Raw genomic sequence first — 22,355 nt, forward strand, 5'->3', positions numbered from 1 at the left:
ACACTCAGCCAGTATCTTCTGCTCATTCCAAATGAGCAGAAATGGATCAATAGAGGAATAAAAAGGCTAACTTTTATTTTTGCAGATATTCCCTCTTGGTCACTTAGAGCAGTAAATGCAGGAAAATATGCCAATTTAAAAATTGTAAAAATAATTCTAATGAAGTTTTTAAAACCAAAACTCCTGGAATTTTTTGCTGTGGAGGGGCAATAGAGGTGTACTGTAGTATTATTCACAGCCCTTCATGTAGAACAACGTGGACTGGGGCAGTTAATTATTTGCCAAGATCTGCCCACAGATAAAATCATAGAGATTTAGAGGACAATGCTTTGTATATTGCCAACAATGTATTAGTTCATCTTTCAATTGATAAAATAATTAAGGGGTTGGTTGAAAAGGGCATATTTCTCTCTGTGGCCACTGGTGCCTGAAAGCGTGAAATTTCAAAATGTTTCCAATAGCTGTTCATTGGAAGGGGAATAATCCATTTTCTGCCTAATTATTTTCAAGAGAGCAATAAAAACTGTATTAGGAATATTTAAAAATGTAAAAAGTGCACTACATTGTCATGGTTTGAACTTTGGCAATGTACCATCATTTGGAGATGATAATGAAAATATTAACCTTGGGAGAAACCATTTTGTCTACAAATTAATGACAAATAAAAGGAATATTAGTTTCAGACTAATTGCTAAGTTCATATACTGCCTTGTACAGCAAAGTGTGCTATATTTAAGTTGTAATTCAATTCTGTGGTTATATAACTATGTTTTAACTCACTTTTCCTCATCTGAAAAGGGTTTCAGAATGACAGAAGATACTTAATAGCCCTCACCATTGAAAAGATCAAAACATCAAGGAATGTCACCATTAAATGGATGGCTGTATAACCTGAGAGTGCCTTAAGATGCTTTCCAGTTACTAGAAATTAACTATTACAGAAGCAGAAGATTGCCCATTTCCAATTCCTGAAAGACGTTGAAGATGGGGATGATACAGAGCCACTTGCAGGAACAGAAAATTAACTTCTTTTATTTCCTTTCACAAAATGTTAAAAGATTTTCTTTTTTTCTTTCTTTTTGGATTTTTTTTTTTTTAATGAATGGTGCTGTCATAAAAGTATAACAATCTGATCTTGTATGAGAAGTAATTTATGATATAATGAGTTCTTTGAAGAGCAAAGTTAAAACTGAATATGGTAAATCCTTTGGTCACATTGCTAACTCCCATCAGAAAGTAAACCATAGAGAAGTAGAACATATCAGAAGGTGCTGCCCAACAAACAGCAGCCCTCTGTGTGCCCAGGCAAAGCAATGGGCAGCTTTGCCACTGGTGCTGGGGACCGTGGGAAGGGGGCAGACAGTGAGAGAATGGGGAGGAAATACCCCCAGGTGGTGCTGAGAGTGAAGAGAAAAAAAAATCTCACTGTCTAGGGCAGCAGCTACAAAGGTCGCTCCAAAAGTAATGCCTCCTATCTATTTCCACAGAAACTGCAACCAATACGAAGAGCACAACAACACTGTTTAATAGAGTGAATTTTCAGCTACAAAGTACTCTTTTTCAACACAATCACCACTATTAGCTATTCATTTTCACCAGCAATGAAAAAGATTCTGCATACTGAACTTGCCACAGGCTGTACCAGAGGAGGTGACTTACTATTGCTGTCACCACTGATCAGATGCACAGCCCAACATCTCACTGTGCACACATCCACTGTTTGGTCTCCATGAATGTTCAGCAAGCATCAGTGAATGTCAATGGGTGCCATTTTTTCCTGATGGCATAATTCAGTTCCACCTCCCTTCTTTCACCTCCATGTCAGATGTGATTTTATCAGACTGCCCCTCTGCTGCCATCTGTCACACAGCAACAAAATGTAATGGAATATTGGTGGGAATGTTTATTCTCTACTGCCATACCAACAACATCTGCCTCTGACCTTGTGAGCCAACGTCATAAAATATGAGGCATTACTTTCAGAGCAGCCCTCATAAAACACGTAGTGCAATTAATGTATATAAGTAACAAAACTTTTTAATTTTTTTTTTTAATGAAAACATATTAAAAATAGAGCAAACAAACCATAAAATTAGTGTGATATTTGATATTGTTTTTATGAAACTAACACATTAGTCTGGTTTGATGGCTGTGCCTGCAATTCTGTCACCTCTTGAGGTGTTCATCAGAGATTTTTGATGAAATTTTATTCTTTATGTGCATCACCCTTGACAACAGATGTTGATGAATATATGTGCCACCAAAAAAGCAATGAAATGAGTAAGTGCTGACTGTGAATTGAGGGGTATTTCTCTCTGATAAGAGAGGTCTTATAAAATCTGGTAAAGATTTTGTGGTTTCAGTTTGAATATCCCCAAGGAAGGACACACAGGCTGCAGTGCTAGATTCTGTCAAGCCACCTCCAAGGACTAGAGATGGTGTGAAAAGGCAGGGAAATGTCTTTCCTTCTTCTAGATGAACCATTCAGAGAGAAAGAAGTCTTTCCACTTCATTAAAATTCTAGGCAGCTGTATTGTATAGCTCAAGTTTCATAAATAAATATTTTTATTTATCTTCTTCTGAAGGTTAGGGCAATTTTAAGATCACACAACTCCCTCCTTACAAGTATTGCAGCCCTAAAATTGGGCACAAAATACGAAGGGTCCAAAGCCTTAACACAGGCTATAAAATACTTCAAGGGATAATAGGATATGCATCCACTTTCTCTGCATGAATGAGCTGCTACTTCAGAGGTCAGAAGAAGGAGAAATGTCTTCTAATAACCACCAATAAACAGAAAATCTCTCTGTCACATTGCTAGGTAGACAGGAGCGCGCTTGAAATGTTAGGGTGCTGAGAAAAGGCTTGACAGGGAGGTATGAAAGCCCATTTACTTTTCAAGCAGAAAAGGGCAGCAGCAATGGCATGGTGGACAGGACCAGACGATGAATTCAACAGCACAGCAAGAGAGTAGCTGACTCATAAAGTTAATTGATGACTGGTTGGTTCGTCACTTACATTTCCAACCAGACCCCCTCGTGGAAAAAAGGATTCTTTCTTTCATAGACATTAAATGATTGCGAGATTAGTGGCCTAGGAATTATAAAGTCCTCCCTTTGACTCCCTCTGGCTCTAAGCATTAATCAGATAATTGTCTGGGATGTGAGATGCTTCCACCTACCTGCCTCTTCCTTCCAAGCCTCGGTGCTAAATCTTACCTCTGTGTTAGACTGACTTCAGTCAGACTGCTATGGGCTTTCTGCCTCCTTCATTTTGTATATTTGCATGGAAACAGAAGAGGGAATCAGAGAGAAAAGGGCAGTTTCAGAAAAACAAGCCCAGATGAAATGTTTTTGTCTATTGCTACTATCAGATCTACATTACATAATCTCTTAAAAGAAGACACTGAGGCTCATGAATGCTTTGCATCTTGTCCTATCTCCTCCTTTGATAGCATACTTCTACAGAATACATTTCCAACCTTAATGATTCTTCCTGTAAGCAAACCAAACAAATGTTGCCACCTTCTCTAGTTTTCTGCAGTCCAGTGGCAATTTTCTGAGGGGTAATTTGTTTCAGGAAATGAACTGTGTTGAGTCTCCTCTCCTGAAATCAGCTCTGCTGCTCCTCAGTCATACGATCAGTCCTTTGTTGTATTTGTTTTGGAGCAAGCTAATTTATAGAATATGGCTACACATCGCATTTGCCTCCTAGCAACTTGAGTTGAGATGTACCAGTATACAATGAAACGCGATTTCACATCAGCTACAGAGGAAGACACAGTTATCAGGGCATATATGGGAGTGGAAAACAGATAGAAGAGATTGAATATTATTCCCAAGATCCATACATAAGGCAGGATCCATCATTTCTGATACCAGAATAAAGCACCGCTAGCACAACTTCAACACATCGAAGTCCTTTTTATGCATTTTTTTTAATCAGCATTGAAACAACTGGCAATCATGACATGTAACATAGCTTGGAGTTAACAACCCCCTGAGATGAGTGAAGACAGCTGTGCCTCTGAGATGAGTATTCATGCCCTCTGCAGATGCTGCTGTCTCTGTTTTCATTTGCTTCAGGATTGCAGGGTTTCTGAAATTTCTTTGATAGGATGTGAGCATCCCTCTATCAGTAGTCACCCTCAGCTGCCTTTACAGTGCGGGGAGAGAACTGGGCATTTTTAGGGCGCAACACACCTTCTATATGCACATGTAGAGTGTCTGAGATGCTACTGAAGAGTGCTTGCCATTGACTATTTATGTCAAGGGTGAGAAGCTGTCACGTACCCTGATCTGGTTAGAGACAGATTGCATGAATCCTGCTCTTATTTTCTTCTTTGAATGGGAGCTAGGTGAAATGCAAGGTAGTGACATGCACTGAACATCACTGACTTCCAGAGCCCCAGCAAACAGGACCTGCTGGAGCCCTCATGCTTCAAAGCTCCCTTTTCCATAGCTGTGTTTCATCCATACATCGTAGAAATATTTTATATGCACGTGACATTTCTCACCTCTCTCAGCATTGTGTGCTCAGTGCGGGGAGTAATTTTTCTCATTGTTGCCACTAAGATTTCAGCTCTGACAGTGGGATACACCTTGCTGGATGTATCATACGAATTTTAAATGACTTTCTGTCTACTGAGCAGAGTTTGCAGCTCTGTAATGCCGCATGAATAAGTTCACTGCTGATTTGTAAACAGAGAGCATTTGAGGAGGAGAAGCTATAGGGTTTTCCATTGAAAGCTCTTGACAGCTCTGTCTGAATGCAACTGGGAGACAAAGGTACAATGAGATCTAGCAACAGGAATGAAAAAGGGGGAGGATTTAAAATGAATGTAATTATTTACTTTTGTTGGGATGGATCATCGGCAATATGAATCATCTGTGATGAGATAGCTTCTGCCCTTGAGATCCTTACAGGCAGAGCACTTTGCCCTGCACTTGTGTACTGGGTATGAATAGGAAGTGAGTGGGCAGAGGTCTCTGGAGGTTGGACAGAACCAGAACGTCTTTCTGGTCTTAATGCCAAAGCATCTAACCTCATAGGGTTGTATTACCATCCACGTTTATAACCAGGGGAAACAACATAGAGGAGCAGCAAGGGGTTCAGGAGGGCTGCTCCAAAAGTAATGCCTCCTATTTTATTATGTTGGCTCACAACATCAGAGGTGGATGTTGGTGGCGTGGCAGCAAAAACAGAACCTTCCCAACAATGTTCCATTACATTTTGTAACTGTTTGACAGGTGGCAGCAGAAGGATAGTCTGACAAAATGGCATCTGACATGGAAGTGCATATGTAATGTAGGTGTATCACTGAATTTCTCCATGTCAAAAAAATGCACCCACTGACATTTATTAATGCTTGCAGAATGTTTATGTAGACCAAAAAGTAGATATTACCTCAGTGAGGTGGTGAGCAAAGCATTTCAGCAATGGTGACAATGGGTCATCTTCACTGGTACAGAGTGTTGCAAGCATAGTGTGCAGGCTCTTGTTCATTGCTGGCAAAAACTAGTGATGATAACTGCATTGAAAAAGTACGTTTTGTAGCTGAGAATTTTAAATAGTGTCATTGTGTTCTTTGTATCATTTGTCATTTCCATGGAAATAATTAAGAGGCATTACTTTTGGTGCAACCCATGTCACTCATCCTGCAGCACCCCTTTCTAGGGAATAGCTCCTCCACTCAACTCTTGTTTGGCATACGGTGATTATAGACTCTCTGTGGGCACAGAATTAGTTCTATTTCAGTTGTTCAGTTACTCTCCAGTATCAGCAGCTGCAATGCAAAGAAGCCTCCCCCTCCCCCCTCACCTGGCAGTGACGGAACTGACCGTGAGCTCACTGTTCTGCTGCAAAATGAAATTATGGTTGGAGGTAGAAAATCGGTCCTTCATTCCCTTCTTCGTGCATCTGTCACATTGCATGAAGTGTGCTTCACTTAACCTTATTATACGCCAGCAACAGGTCCCATGGCCCTTATATCACCTTTCTTCTGCTCTTTCACTGGGAGGCTCCACGTTGGTATCCTTGTAAAAGAGGATATTTTCCCCTGCTCTCTGATCCACCCATGTGAACTGTGGGACAGAACAAATGTAGGGCATGAACACATCATATCGCATCAAGAAAACTTCCAGAAAATATGCAGAACTTTCCAGAGGGGAAAGAAAAAATATCACTCCATCTGACACAGCCCTGGGAATCTGTGACTTTTATCATTACTTGCTTGGTAAGGATTCAGGACCATGCAGGGATATGTCACTGCCAGCAGGCACTTGAACATCTGTTGCAACTGCAGCAGCATCAAAATGAATAGGAAAAGATTAATCATGCTCTGGACATTAGTAGCTAATGCATCTTCCCTGATTGCCTGCAGTCAGTGACAGGAGCATTCTGAGCTATGTTTTGCAGCAGGCTCAGCAGGGGCACCTGGACAGCTGGGAGTCTCTGACCCTAAATGGCTTCTTCTAAAAGTTGCTCTCTGGTTGGATTGCTTTGAAATGCTGCTAAATTCTCACTTATTTGTTTTTTTCTCTTTTTTTTTTTTTCCCCTTGTTTCAACTTCAAGGGGAAAGACACAATCTGTAAACAGCATTTGGAGCTGCGACCAAGGCTGGCTCCATTTAACTAGAGCAGTCATGGTTGCCTGTAGAGTTGCTGTAAGTTTCCAGAACAGAAAATGGGGGTGCAGGTGCAGTTATGACACATATAAAAAGCCTGTTTAGAAAAAGGTGAAAATAGAAAGCAGTTACAGCCACAGCAGACTCTCCCACGGTTGGATCAGCCAAGCATTTGTTCAGGGGAAAACATTTCCAGCATGCTTTCTCCATGCCTTCGGGGGCTATCACGTAGCAGTGAGAGGATGACTGTGTGCTCAGTGATGCAGAGGGCTTCTGCTCACAGCAAACTCATCTGCTCCATGTCTGCACCCTCTGTGGGTCTTGGCTGTTGTCCCTGCATCAGTGGAAATTCAGGAGAATGAAATAGTACTGACTTAAGTCCTACATGCAGGGTGTAGGTAAAAATCATCACTAAGATACCCAGGGCCACTGGCTGTCTGAGTGAGAGTTTTACAGATCTCACTTCTTGGAAGCATTTAATGCATCATTTTTTTTATGGTTAATGGGAATCTTAATATCTCCTTTTTGAGAAGGCACATTACAGACTTTTAATATCATCCAAAGGTACTGAGGAGTCTTCTGTGGCTCACAGGACATGAAATGGATAATGGTTTCATGGACCCTTCTTTGGAGTGGTTGATGACAGCTTGTGGTTAATGTCTCCACAACAGAGGAGGCCTCCCACAGACCCAGCCCCATTCAGATAATTCTTACTCTGGGCCAGAGCAGTTTTGTTTCGGTAGATCAAGTGCTGCCCAAAAGGCCAAAGCATTCTTCAAGTCTACTTCACACATGTAAGATGATTCTATGATTCTATGGTTCTTTGAAGGTGTTCCAAGTTTTTGGCATCCTTTAAAATCTTTCTCTGAAGAAGATGCAATTGCAAGGGATCGATCCCAACCCCACATTTGGAATAACCAATCTGTGCGAGTGAGAAGCAGAAAATACACCTGTGAACACATCAGAGTGAATGGCAGTAATGATGATTAGATGAAATCCCAGGTGCTGAGGGCAGAGTCAATGAACTGAGTACAAGAACAAACTGTGAAGGCAGTCCATTTTGATGCCGCAGCTTTTCACATTTCCCTCACAGTTTGTTGCCTCAGAGTTTCCTGGTGAAAACGGGGTTTTATTCAGCTTTGACAAGATCATTTCTCCTTCTACAAGATGGACTGTTTGGGAAATAAATCTGTGTAGCTGCATTTATCTGAACATGGTAGAAGAAGGAAAAAGAACAGAACCCTCTCTGCATGGCTCTCCATAGTTACAGACTGCAAAGTCCAGATTCAACTAGCCAGCCTCTGCTTGGTCTTGTTAGTGTTTCCTACAGATGGAGCAAGGCCTTCAGAGGTGAACAGCATCCAGAACAGTGAAAAATACAACAAAGTGTTCAGTAGGAGTTAGATCAGTGAAGCCTAGCCTCAAGGAGAAGAGATATTTTGAGATCTAGAGCGAGATTTAGATAGTTTTATTCTATTCCCATCTCCTGCATTGCATCTGACCACCTTACAGTGTCCAAGTGTGTCTCAAGTGATTATAGGTTCCTGCATCTGGGTGGCTGAGGTCAGCCCTATATGGCCAAAGCTACAGGCAGACAATGCTGCTGCTTTAGCTCTAATTGTACCAGCTCCTGTCTTTCCCCTTTAGGGTTCCCAATGGCACTCAGTAAAGCCAATAGTCACAGGAGGGCAGATGTGTTGCTGCAAGAACCAGCAGCACAACTGCATAACTTGTATGTCCCTGCCTCTTCTGGTATTAGACTACACCTTGTGGAATATATACCCTAGTGGAGGACAAGGCTGATGAGATGCAATCAGCTATTAAAGAAGGGAAGTGTTCCTTTTAAACTGAAGGAGAAGGCAATGATGTGACAGAAACACAATCAATAGAAGGGAAGAAAGGTTGTTGTATCATCCCCTGAACACACTGTCACTGGTCAATGTTGAGCTAAAAGCTAAAAGCTAAAAGCTAGAATCCTGCCAGGAGCAAGCATGGGAGAGAAAATCAGTACTCAAGAGATTTTCTTAGATCTCTGGGACAAGGCTAGGATTTCAGATTTACCAACTTTACTCAGAAATACAGAAATTACTGTGTTGTGTTGTGTTGTTTTTTGGTTTGTTTGTTTGTTGACAAAGGACTCTGAAAAGAAAGTCATGATGTATTTTGCTTTCCTTTTGGAAGTATATTTCCTATGCTTACTTGTCTGCCTCCTTTCTTCAAGACAGCTGGGATCTCAGCCCACTCCATCTCCCATGATGAAACAGAGCAAAAGACTGACCAGCTGCTTGGTTATCCCACAGCTAGAGAAGAGGGTGAAGAGAAATGGTCATCCAGCAAAAAAAGTCTGGGCTGTAGGTAGGAGCAAGACCCCAAAACACAGCTCTTTAGGAGCACAGGAGGAGGGATTTCAAAGCCATTGGATCTTGGGACATGGTTTAGTGAGCATGGTGGTGGTGGGCTAATGTTTGAACTTGATGATCATAAAGGTCTTTTCCAACTTTAATGATTCTGTGATTCTCAGTGAAGTACTGGGATAGGAAAGTGGTTCAGAGATGGACGGAGGCAGAGCTGCTGACTACGGTGTAGTGCATAAGAAAAATTGGAGTGACCTCATCAAGTTCTGAAAAACAGAGTATGATCTTACCTCAAGACTCACCACTGTGCCTCACTGCATTCTACTCCTCCCTCTTCTCATTCCTGCAGTTTTGCAGCTGAACCCAACATTAAAAATCTCCCCGCTCCCTTGAACAACTCCCTTCCTTCCTTCACAGAAGCAGAAAGAACTGCAATTAGCATCTGCGCCCACTCTCTGAAGCAGCTTAGAAGAAGAGAGCGTGGCGTTTCAGGCCATTAGCCTTGGCACCGTGCCACAAAACCTTCCTGCAGCATATCTGCCACAGTGATGGATGGAGGCAGGTTTCAAAGCTTGCCTCGTTCCCAGCCGGTGACTTACAGTAACTTCCTCTAGGGACTGAGGATACGGGAGGAATAAATGGTGCATGAAGCACTAGTGGGGAAAGGAGACAGCTCCGGGAGGAAAATCTGCCATCAGGTAGATGTGTAGCATCCTTTCCTGACCACTTGTGGAAGTCAGCTACACTTATCTGAGTGAGAACCAGAGATGGAGATGCAGACAGCTGCTAGAGGTCATGGGGGGTGGTATGGGGAATGATGCTGGAAATACTGGAGTGAAGTGGGGCTGGGGAATTGCTGCAACCAAATGTGGCAATAGTGCTAGACAAGAAAAAAAGTGATGTTGAGGTAGTGTTAAAATCATAGAATCATAGAACCATGGGATCGTTTGAGTTGGAAGGGATCCTTAAAGGCCATCTAGTCCAATTCCCCTGCCATGAGCAGGGAAACCTCCAGCTAGATCAGGTTGCTTAGATCTCCATCCTCCCTGACAGGATATCTTAGGGACAAGGCATCCACCATCTCTCTGCACAACCTATTCCAGTGCTTTATTTCCTTTATTGAATTTTTTTTTCCTTATATCCAGTCTAAATCTTTAGTTTTATTTTGAAATTAAAATGATATGTCTGATTCACATGAAGCTGGTGAATAACACAAACTGCTTCATGGGGCTGTCTCCTAATCCAGAATTCCAAACAAATGCAGTTGCATTTGCACTACAAGAGGTATTTATCCCAGGGAACGGTGACCATGGCATAGGTAGGTCATGCCTACACTGAGAGAGACATTTCCAGAACATCACTCAGAAGAACACTTGTCTATAGCACTCTGTTACCTTAAGTATTATTTTTACCGTAGGTTTTTTTTTTAATATACATATCACATATAAGCATGTGTGAGCCTTCATAAAATCATAGAATCATAAAGGTTGGAAAAGACCACTAAGATCATCTGTTCCAACCCATCCCCACTGTGCCCACTAACCCTCAGTCACATCTGCCATTTCCTTGAACACCTCCAGGGATGGTGGACTCCATCACCTTCCTGGGCAGCCTGTTTCTCCTGTGGGATCAAGGGCTGTGGGAAAGTTTCGTACTGTCTGAGGGGTGGATGGAGTCAAATTCAGGGAAAATCTGGCTACAAGAGGTCTCCCAAGTAAACCTTGGGCTTAAGCACAAAGAACTGCTTAAATGAAGAAGATGGGAGTGATCCAATGCAAATGTACTGAAAATTTCCAATGTCAAGTTAATGTGACTAAAGCTAGGAAAATCCTGTGCTTCAGTTGCATTCTGAACAGAGAACGACTGGCTGCTTTTAATGATAATAACAGCACTTAATTAGGATCAGTGCTAAGGTGCCATACACATGGTGATTCCCTTACTAAACGGTAAGGGAATCACCATGTGTGATATGACCACTATATGCACCTCCTTTAGCTCCCTATTCTTCTGTGAAATCATAAGAAAGAGTTAACTGATCCAACATCAGTGAGAAATCTGCTTCTAGATGCATTCCCAAATTATTCATTTTCTAAACAATGTGTGAGATTTGCCTTTAATTTTCTCTACAACACAAATCCTCTAGGTACCAAAAGTCTGTTACTCTGTTGAAATAACTCCTAACACTATGCTGACACCAGAAATTTTGTTGCTGTCAAGTTTAGAAATTGACGCCCAATATTTCAGCACCCACGTGATTTATGTAATTCTATCAATTTTACTCTAGTTTAAGCCCTCTCAGTTTAAAAAAACCAAACAAACACAAATGCTTCTGATGTGCTGTAAATTTGAAAGCATGGGAAACATTTGTGCTCAATTTAAGAGTGAGATAAAAAATTGGAATGGTTTGCAGCACAGGAAGCTGTAATGGCAGCTGCACAGACTGCATTCAAATTGAAGAAAACTGTAAATGGAGAAATTGCATATATTTTATAATTCTGCATACACACAGGGAGATGTGCTTAGGGGTAGAGAGGGTGCCACCTTCAATTGTCAGAGGCCATATAGTGTTATCAAACCCTGCGATTCAGCAGTGTGAGTCCTCTTGACTACTGGAAGTACTGCATGATTCAGCATCCCCAGGCACCTGATATTGAGGCAATGTTCTTTACCAGGAGAGTGATGAAGTGCTGGAACAGGCTGCCCAGAGATGTTGTGGATGCCCCGTCCCTAGAGGTGTTCAAGGCCAGACTGGATGGGGCCCTGGGCAGCCTGGCATGGTATTAAATGGGGAGGTTGGTGGCCCTGCATGTGGCAGAGGGGTTGGAGATTCCTGATCCTTGAGGTCTCTTCCAACCCAGGCTATTCTGTGATTCTGTGAATGAGCTCTATAGGCTGCTTGCAGAGTGTAAGGAAGAAGTTAATGGCCATAAAGCCAGTGAAGCCCTTTTTGGCTCCCCTGCTGACATACGGACAGACCCTTTAGCAGGCTCTGTTGTGACAGGGCAAGGGGAAATGGTTTCAAACTAAAAGAAAGGAGATTTAGATTGGGTGTAAGTGAAGTTTTTTTCTGACAAAGGTAGTGAGGCATTGGCACAGGTTGCCCAGAGATGTGGTAGATGCTCTGTCCCTGGACACACTCAAGGTCAGGCTGGATGGGGCTCCAAGCATCTAATTGAGCTGTGGGTGTCCCTCCTCATGGCAGGGGAGTTGGACTAGATAGCATTTAAATGTCCCATCCAACTCAAAAGATTCTATCATTCTACAATTCTATGACTAGGAACCCTGATGAAGCCACGTAAAAGATGCCCCCAGGTGATCAGAAAAACAAAAGCCCTCTGGATCTACTGCTATAAAATGGATGGGTGCATTGAACTTGAAGTGCCTTCCAGTGAGTTTGGGACTGATGCTAATATCCAGCTAGTAAAATTCTAGAAACTATTGCCCACCCAGCTCATGAAAATCACGTCATCCCATCACCAGAGCTGTGTTTCAATCCCCTCCCACCCAATTTTGTCTCCTACTGACTCAAAGGAAGACTTAAAGTCCACAAGCTCTGCCTCTGCAAGGAGATGTTCCCCAGAGCTAATGAACATGTTTTGAGCAGTCAGTCATTATGAGCCTGTTTGCTTCCACTTGTGCTACAGCTGAGTCTGATGTCCTTGGGGAAAATGCCTCACTTGATTGCCACAGACTGCGGGTGTTGCGTGACCTTGCTAATACTGTGGGCCCAGCTCAAGAGAGAATAATCATTCAGCAGGCAAAATTACTAGGCAATTTCTCAGCAAACACTGAAAGATTTTGGTGTTGGTCCAAATTGTTTCCCCCCTCCTACCACTTTTCCATTTGAGAGATGAATAGCTTTCTTTTTCTTTTTTTTTTTTTTTTCTGATTCTGAGGGGAAAACAGCCTTTCCTTCTCCAGACTCAGCTGAGAAGAGAACCATATCCTCTTCAATATCACCGCTGCCATATTCTTTGTCCCCAAGGGGCTTCTCTCAGATATCACCCATCTCCAGCAATATTTCTGGACTGTGAACAGCTCCCATAGTCCAACTGAATGGAGGGCTTCCAATGTTTTTGTTGCTCTCTTTTTATGTGTTTTAATTAAAAAAAAAAGTTTTGTTACTTCATTTGCATTAACGATATTAATGAGGACTGCTCTGAAAGTAATGCCTCTTATCTCACTATGTTAGTCCACAACATCTGAGGCAGATGTTGGTGGCATGGCAGTAGAAGTTGAACATTCCCACCAATATTCCATTACATTTTGTTGCTGTGTCAGATGACAGCAGAAGAGCAGTGTGACAAAATGATATTTGACACAGAAGTGCATATGAAGCAAAGGGATAGAACTGAATTATACCAAGAGGAACAAATGGCACCCACTGATATTCACTGATGCTTGCTAAACGTTCATGGAGACCAAACAGTATCTGTGTGCACAGTGAGGTGGTGGGTGGTGCAGTGATGACAGTGACAGTGGGTCACTTCTCCTGTTAGGACTGTTACTATCACAGCATAAAGGCTCTTGTTCATCATTGGTGAAAATGTATAGTTAATGGTGTTGACTGTGTTGAAAAAGAGTATTTTATTGCTGAAAACTTGCTTTATTATACAGTGTTATTGTGCTCTTTGTACTGAATGTAGTTTTAATGGGAATAAATAGGAGGCGTTACTTTTGAAGCAACCTTTGTGGATGCTGCCTTAGAATTCCTATTCTCTCAGTACAGCCAAAAGGTTGGACATCCATGCCCTATAGCATCCCAGATTGCATACAAACAAAAGTACAAAAAAAACACAAAACAACAACAACAAAAAAAAAAGACTGTGGAGAGGTGTCAGTAAGAAATGCAGCCATAAGAAAGACTTTGCCCTTCCACCCTTAATGACCACATATCCAAAACTGATGTGGTATGGATGCATTTGGGAGCAGGAAGTAGGCAGGTCATCTGCCTTTTCTCACTGCAATTAGTCTTGTCCAGCTAAGAGCAGCCCAGCCAAAGGTATGTCCTTTTCTCAGACTCATGGGGGTCACTTTCCAACAACTGGGAGTAAAGAGTAAAGAGAGGGCCAGGAAAGAAGGAAAGGATGAGTTTAGAAGACAGAGAAGAGTAGAAAAAGTGACATCTCTCTGCCTCTTGTGTACTTTGAGAGGTTCAGCACAGGGAGGAGTAAACCCTGCAGCAATACCCTAGCAGAAGCTATTCCCATTTCTCCATTCTTCTCCCTTTTTCTAATTTTATTCCTTTTGATCTTGATTTGCTTCTTCTGAGACTTGCATAATCTCACCCTTGAGCAACTGAAACAGATGCAAAACTTCTCTTTCCTTCCTCAAGACATAGCCCCCAGGCAGTTTCCTGAATTTGGAAGGCTGGGGATTAGATCTGTCCTCCATCATCAGGTCATCTCTGATCCGGTTTTGTTTTTTGTTTTTTTTTTTTTTTTTTCCTTGGACAAATTAAGAGAACTGCATCCCCCAAAGCTGGGTCCACAGCATTGGCCATGACCAATACTGCGTGTCTATTTTATAATTGTTGTAACTTTGAGTGCCTATTGCAAGGTAAGTTTGGCATCCTCATTAGTTCAGAGGCCACATGCAGACTTATTTACGAAGTTAGTGGCTGACACATCAGGGCTCCACAATCAAGTCAATATAGACAAGATGTCTGAGATCTAAGGTCCTGTCTCAGCTCCTTCCTCACATAGATAAAAGATGAGTTGATGTCTTAGAGCAATGTAATCCACCTAGGATACTTGGGCTTGAAATGAAAACAGTTTGAAAGGTGTTTCCATGCGTTGTTGAGCAGAAAAGAAAGGAGCAGAACTGAGGCATTTTGGTTCTTCCAGGTTTATACTTCAGACAATCCACAGTGTTTCATAAGATATTTTTGGAGTGATCCCTAGGAAACATTATTTCAGATGGATAAATGCTGGTCAACAGGAAATCTTTGTTGGGATCGTGCTGTGGCTGGAAAAGAAAATATTGCCCCAGCAACATTCGTTGGAGTTCTGGTTTTAGAAAGAAATGTGGGATCTTTCAGCTCCTGTCAAGTCTCTTAGGGCAGAATAGGACTTCTGTTTCAGAGATAGGATTTGATACAGTGATCACTGACAGCACTGTAAGTGTTAATGCCAGGCTTAAGCCAATCCGCAGACCTCAATAATCTGTTCAGCAGGCCTGTGGGTAACTCTACTTCTTCCTCCTCTTCAATCATTTCCTGCTGACAGCATCTCTCCAGATTCGCACATTCTCTCTGTGATAGAAGATAGTGGTTTCCTTTCCTTTGATGCCATTATCTTTAGTTACGTCTTGTCGCCACTCTTCCAAGAGGAAGATGAAGTGGGATTTCCACCTCATCACTGGGAAATACCTGCTGTTCCTGAAAGAACCCAGAAATCTCAGGAAAAACTCCAAATACTGCTGCTGGCCTTACGCAGGCTTGAATTCTGTGAGTAAGCAGATTATTATGGAAGTGTAATTCATCCCACAAATTGAGCATTGTCATTCTTTCTGTGAATTATGTTGTATTCCTAACCAAACATTTGTTAGTCACACGCTTTCCAATGCTTCTGTGAACAAGCTTTTGGAGGCTCTGAATGGCTTGGAAAAGCAATGACTGTTCTGCATTTTTAAATTATGATTGTTTTTGCTGCCTCCCAACTGGACAGACTTTTTTTTTTTCTTTTTGTCTTTTTGCTTTGCTGGTTATGAATACTGAAACACACTGACCAGGTGGCCAAAGCTGTGCATTCTTTTCTGTTGTGGCTTATCCATTCTGAAGAGGTTTAGCAAAGACTGTTTAGCAATAGTACAAAAATTTAAATGATTGTATTTCCACTCTGAAGGGCATTCACTAAAACAGGGAAAGTGGAAAGGGAAAAGAAAAAAGAAAGTGGGAAGGGAAGGGAAGGGAAGGGAAGGGAAGGGAAGGGAAGGGAAGGGAAGGGAAGGGAAGGGAAGGGAAGGGAAGGGAAGGGAAGGGAAGGGAAGGGAAGGGAAGGGAAGGGAAGGGAAGTTCTATCTCCTGACAAGTATTAACGTTACGTCACATCTTCATATAGACCATTATTTAGTGGAGTCTTTGCCCTTGGACAAAACTTCTACCAGTGATTTCATTAGAGACATAAGATCTTTCTCTTAGAATATTTGCTTCCCACTCTGAAAACATTTTGTCCGGGTGATGGCATCTTTTACTTCTCATGGCCTAAGTTAATCATAAAAATGCACCAAGGAACATTCTTGGCTCCTTTGGGCTTCTGGAATAGATTAGTGGGGGCCTTCACAGCATGTTCCTAACCCCAACACGGCTGAGGCCACTCTGCAATTAGCTAGCAATTGTGCTTCAGCAAACAGATTGCATTGAAGATAACCAGATGTGAGCAGATAAATTTGCCGGTGGAATTTGGACCATGTGTGCCTTATCTCTTAAAGTGTTCAATAGCTTCTCCAGCTCTGAGTTCAGACAGCAGTCACAGGTCTGCAATGTCTCATGCCAGGATGTTTATTAGGCACCATTTCTGGTGATCTGAGCCTGCTGAACTTGCCAGGTAATGAGGAAGGTCAGCAGTTTGAAGGTGAAGGCAGACTTGCATACTGTCAGATCCTTCTGATCACAAGATGTCTGCTCGCTCTTTCCTCTGAAGGTATCAGTGCATTCACAACAGACACTCTGGCCAAATGTTGCATGCCCACTTGGCTTGAATTGCATCATATACACAGGTTGGGAATAGACATGGCACTGCAAGATAGCACTGAACCTACCCAGATGGACTGTCCTTGGGCAACACTTTTTAATTTTATTCCCAACACCATTCCCTAGCAATTATCCATGCTCAAGGCCACCAGCATGTCTTGAATTCCACGCACTTTCAAGGTTTTCAGGGAAATGGTGGTCTTTTCCTTGGCCTCCCATCCAGATATTGTCAACAGTAATAACAGAGATGCAGCACAGTTCTGATTAACCAGCAATACAAAGCTCAGTATGTCAGTGGAAGGGAATTTCTTTGAAGTAAAACTAAAGAGCTTTACAGTATATCAAAAGGTTCAGAAGCATTCGGAGGAGTCTGAGTTCCCACACAATTTTTTAAAGCTGTCCTCCTGTATCTAACTTGGTATACTATACTCAGTCAGCCCAGGTGTGTTGGTTCTTTGGTCATCCCTCACAATCAAACCATTTGCAGGGGCAGATGCAAAAATAATTGAATGCTGCATTATCCTAAAACTCTTGTTTGGTTGGTTTTTGTTTGCTTGTTTTAAGAGAAGATCAAATGAGCAATTCAGTGTGCCTAGAGCATGGCTGTTCCAGAGCACTGCTCCGTGTCCTTTACTCCACATGGGCTCTTGCTGCTTTCAGGGGTCTCTTTGGATCATTTCAGCCCTTTTAGGAGTGAAGATTGCACAAGAAACTTTCAGTCATCTGATGAAAATATCCACCAGGCTTGAAGGTGGCAGCAGAATACACCTCAGTGATTACCTAGATATTTTCTCTGTCAGATCCAGCAGTTCGGATGTCTATAATACATTCTTCTCTTTTATCATCCTCTCTTGCAGATGAACATAGCAGTTCAATAAACAACCTCCTCCCCACTCCTTTCACTCCATCTCTGAAAGGCAAACTTTTATTATTATTTTTTAAAGTGTAACTTAAGCTTTATAGGACCTCTACTGTCTGACTATTTCAGATATTCCATTGACAACTCCCAGCTATCCTATCTCCAAGGATATTTAGTGCCTCCTGATAGCATTATCCTTATGCTAATTGAAATTCAGTTCTAAAAAAAAAAAAGGATTTCCAAAGGGGGTGAGAAATCACAGAATCACAGAATTGTAGGGGTTGGAAGGGACCTCCAGAGATCATCGAGTCCAACCCCCAGGCCAATACCGAGGCCAAAATAATAATAATAATAATAATAATAATAATAATAATAATAATAATAAACCAAGACAAACCTCTGAGCCAGTTCCCCAGGCTAGAAACATGGAATAATATTTTGTACTTTTTTCCTTCTATCAACTTCCCGAAGGGGTAGAATTATCAAAAATTACTTGGCTAATCATAGTAATTAAAGAAATTACACATATATGTGAAACATCACAATGCTGATCACAGGGAACAATCCACTTTGCAAAGTGTTTTTCTGCTGGGATTCACCAAGACACTTGCTGTTATATTGTGGGTTGGTCTTTAGAAGATAGTTTTATACCTCTTTGCCTTTCATTTGCCTTGTAGCATCACACGTTTTACTACATGGCTCTCATTTACTGGCCTAATCTATTTCTTTCTCTCTCTGTGTTCCTTTTTTTCCTCTCCTTTTCTCCCTAGATTTTAGCATGTGATTTTTGGAACCTTCTTGCAGTAGACAAACAGTAGACCACTACTTCAATGACCTCCATAAGATTTCTTTGAGGAAAATTGAAGAAGCCTTGAGTGAGAACCACGAACACATTTGAGTTAGAGACACAACAAAGTTTTCACAGATGGATTGAGTACAAAATCCGAACCAATCCAAACAATCCAACAAGAACAAGAAGAACAGCAACAGAACCTTCAAGGATTCCATTTAATTAAGGAAGAAGTTTAGATTACAAACCTTGCTTTCGTGATTAGAAAAAGGGAGAAAAAAAAATACGTAGGGCAGTATTTAAAAACACTCAGTTAGAAGCTCTCCTTACTTGTTGTTGGGAATCTCTCTTCTCACGGAGCCCAGAAGAAGCGTCATTCCCACGTGCTCAGACCAATAACCTGTGCTCCAATGTGTCCCATGAGAACTCTCTGAAGTTCAGAAAGCCCAGATATGGTCTCATGTATTTATGCAACGAAATATTTTTCATCTGGCGAAACAGTCCTCACAGTCTGCTAAGTCTGTGCTATCAAAATGATTAACATAATATACCCTCAAAATTGTCACCATGTGTCAGGAAAAGAGTTTCCAGAGGTTTTGGAACCACTGCCAGAGGAACATGGAGCCTCTATCAGAGGAACATGAATCCTTTGGTCTTTAAGCTCTAAACTCACACAAGCATGTAAGCCATCTTGACCTAAATAAACATGGTATGTATGCTACTGGTTTCTCTATGGTTTGACACTACTACAACTGCCTTCTGACTTAAATGGAGTTTGTGATCATTTATATAATTACATACAAAATGAAAATGATGAATAAGGAAAAGAAGACTCTGAGCTGTGAGAAACACTGCCATTTTCTTCTCATATGTGGAAATCTTGTACTTCCAGGACGTGTTTTTTGATTAGAGCAACTATCACATCATATTCCTAAATTTAGTAAGCTTCAAAAATTCTTGAGGGAAGAGGAGATACTTTTATAATGGGAAGTGTTTCAGCATTGTTTTTTGTTACATACGTACACTGGCTTGATGGCCCATTAAAAGATGTGGTAGCATCCTAGCACACCAGCCAAGCTGTGGTCCTGGGAGTTCTAGTCCCAACCTTGTGTTTGATTTTAGTCTTCCTTTTTGGAAGACTGTGTCTTTGAGTCAGAGTAAGTTTCTTCATTCTGAGCTTGTGTTGAGGTTATTTTTTGATGCTTGTCATCTTAATAGGCAAACAATTCCCAGGCTGATGGTTTATCAACCACTGAAGGAAAGCTTTGGGAAGTTCAAGCTACCCCAAATGGCCCACAGGCTGCAATCACTTAGACTTGTTTAACTTTTAATGCTGAAATGTTCCAGACTGGCTTTATGCTCTGCAGGCTGAATGTCTCCATGTAAATGGCAGAAAAAAAATATATATTAAGAGAGTGGGGTGCCCCTTATCACCTAAACCATCAAAGAATGCAATTAAGGAAAACGACCTAGTTTGGCCCAGCTTGAAAAGAACCAGGATTGCCCTCTCATTCAAAAGGTTTAATATGTATGAGATGTTTGCAATATGGCTTGTGCTAAGCAATGGTTTGTGGATAAAAAAAGGCTAGAAGATTAAATGATGTTCTTACTCTTCAAGATGAAGGGAATTGGAGTTGAGCAGCAGAATGGTAGATTAGTCCATAGGATAGTGACTGCTTTTAAATCTCTATTAAGCAAGAAAGGAAGGAGAAAAGAGATGAAAGGAAGAAAATAGGATGAGTGGAAAAAGACAAAAGGTAACTGAAGCGAGGTGACCTAACTGCATTTTGGAACGGTCATCCTGTGCAGTAGAGAATGGCAAGAAAAAGAATGAATTTACAGCTTTACACCCCCACAGATGGCTCCTTGCATTTGTCCTCTTACAGACAAACAGACCCTAGCTGAATTATGAGGCTATAATTCTGTATGTGGATGGTGGACGGGAAGATGGGGGAGGTTGCCAGAGCTGTTCTGTGGTTTATTACCTCCCCAGAAGCCCTTGATGGAATTCCAGCCCTATAACTCACAGCTGCCTTTTCTGGATCTAATTCACTGGAGATCTCTGATGTGGTAGTTGTGACTGAGTTTGGTGTTGTTTCTTGCCCCTGCTGGGGATTTAATCAGATTGCCTTTGCTAATACAAAGCAGGGCAATTTTATGAAACAGTTTCCCTGGTGAATGCATTCTGATTTGGCTTGGGAACTATGAAAGTAGAAAGAAAGCTTAGGTACTGTTAACATAATTGGATCACTGTTTGCAGTCTTATTTCTTTTATACTCATCCATTAGAAATGAAGCATAGGACAAGAGCTATGGCATGGTCATGAAGGCAACCCTGGTGTCCTGAATGCCAGAAGTTAGTTGGGACATTAGAAAAAACTTCTCTGAAAGAGTGATTGGGCTCTGGAGCAGGTTGCCCAGGGAGGTGATGGAGTCACTGTCCCCAGAGGCGTTCAAGAAACCTGAAGTTGTGTTACTTACAGACAAGGTTTAGTGAGCAGTATTGGTGGTAGATGGACAGTTGGACTAGATGATCTTACAGGTCTTTTCAAATCTTAATGACTGTATGATTCCATGATGCTAAGTTTTTCATTGAGCTCTCCTTCAAGGCATTAAGAACTGTATACAGCATGCTGTTCTGCCCTATACTGGAGTTGGCAGGTGAGATCTAAGCAAGAGACATGAGGTCTAACTCAGAACATGAGATCCAACTCACATCCATGCCTGCTGGCCTGCCCTATACCATGTCTAATAGGACAGGTCACAGAGTCATAGAACTGTGTGAGTTGGAAGAGACCTTCAAAGGTCATCTTATCCAACTGCTAAGTCCTAACAGTATTTCAAGGTCTGTAGTCGAGTACATCAGTAGTCCTCCAATAAAATGTTAACCAAACTGGATGGGGAAGGACCTGTAGAATCAACACAGCCCTAGTCAATAGTGTTTGGGAGCTAAAGGGATGCTGTGGAAAGACGTCACTTTCTCTGGATGATAAACTTCTCTCTGCCATCATTCCTTCCTGCCAAAGGCATATTCCAAAATTCAAATCTAACTTTACAGCAAAAAACAAACATTTATTGGGGCTCATTCTCCTTTTCCAGCATACAAGCCCAGAGCAGATACGTGTCACTCACAGTCATATGTTTTAATCAGCTCCTTTTCCAAGATTTCATCAAAAACATTTCCTGACCCGGCAGACCCTTTTCCCAATGTCTTTTTGTGATCTAGTGCTATATCTTTTGCCCAGTGAAGCAACCATGTCTAAGAGCAAAGAGGGCAGAAGTGCATGCTCTGCCATGTCTCCAATACATGTTCTTCCCAAAATTAGCATTGCCTGGGAGAGTGCTAGCTGGCATTATCCGAACATTGTATGGAGGAGCATGCTAACAGCTGAGCATTGCAGACAATTTTCATGTAGTGCTTGATACTCTACCTTGGCCTTCTTTTATTTACTAGCACAGATGTAGCCAGGAAAAACAATGCCTGGTGGTGTTATCTGCTTGTCATGTTCCTACCCATAAAATGTTTGTGTGTCATGAATTGTGACTAACTGGTGATCTGCTTGCCTGTGTTGTAGAAATAGGGGCTGCATCCCATATGGCGTACTGAAAGAAAGTTGGCCTGTGGAGATGTCTTGGCATAATGTTTGTATTGGGGAGTTATAAGGTCACTGAGTACACTTCCCATTAGAATTTATGAGAAGGCAGGAAACACAAAGCAGCTTATAATAATAATAATATGGTTACTCTCATTTCTATTTCTTTCTCTAAATGTCTTAGCTGAAGGTAAAAGACCAAAATGATTCCACCTTTCCTCCCAAATGCTGTCTGAGTTGTGGGAACACAGAGCACAGCACAGATAGATCAAGGCTCTCATGCATTTGCAGGAGACATTCCCTTTCCTAAAACAATCATAGCCAAAATAGGTCACTGGTGGCTTTCATCCCACCTAGCATTAGAAAGTCACAGTACAGCTGGGCTGGTTCCCCTCCATTCTCCTAGGGCCAGCAACAGGAAACAAGAACTTCTATTTGTCA

This window comes from Tympanuchus pallidicinctus, unplaced genomic scaffold (assembly GCF_026119805.1).
Source record: "Tympanuchus pallidicinctus isolate F22 unplaced genomic scaffold, pur_lepc_1.0 scaffold19, whole genome shotgun sequence".
NCBI classification, from domain to species: Eukaryota; Metazoa; Chordata; class Aves; order Galliformes; family Phasianidae; genus Tympanuchus; species Tympanuchus pallidicinctus.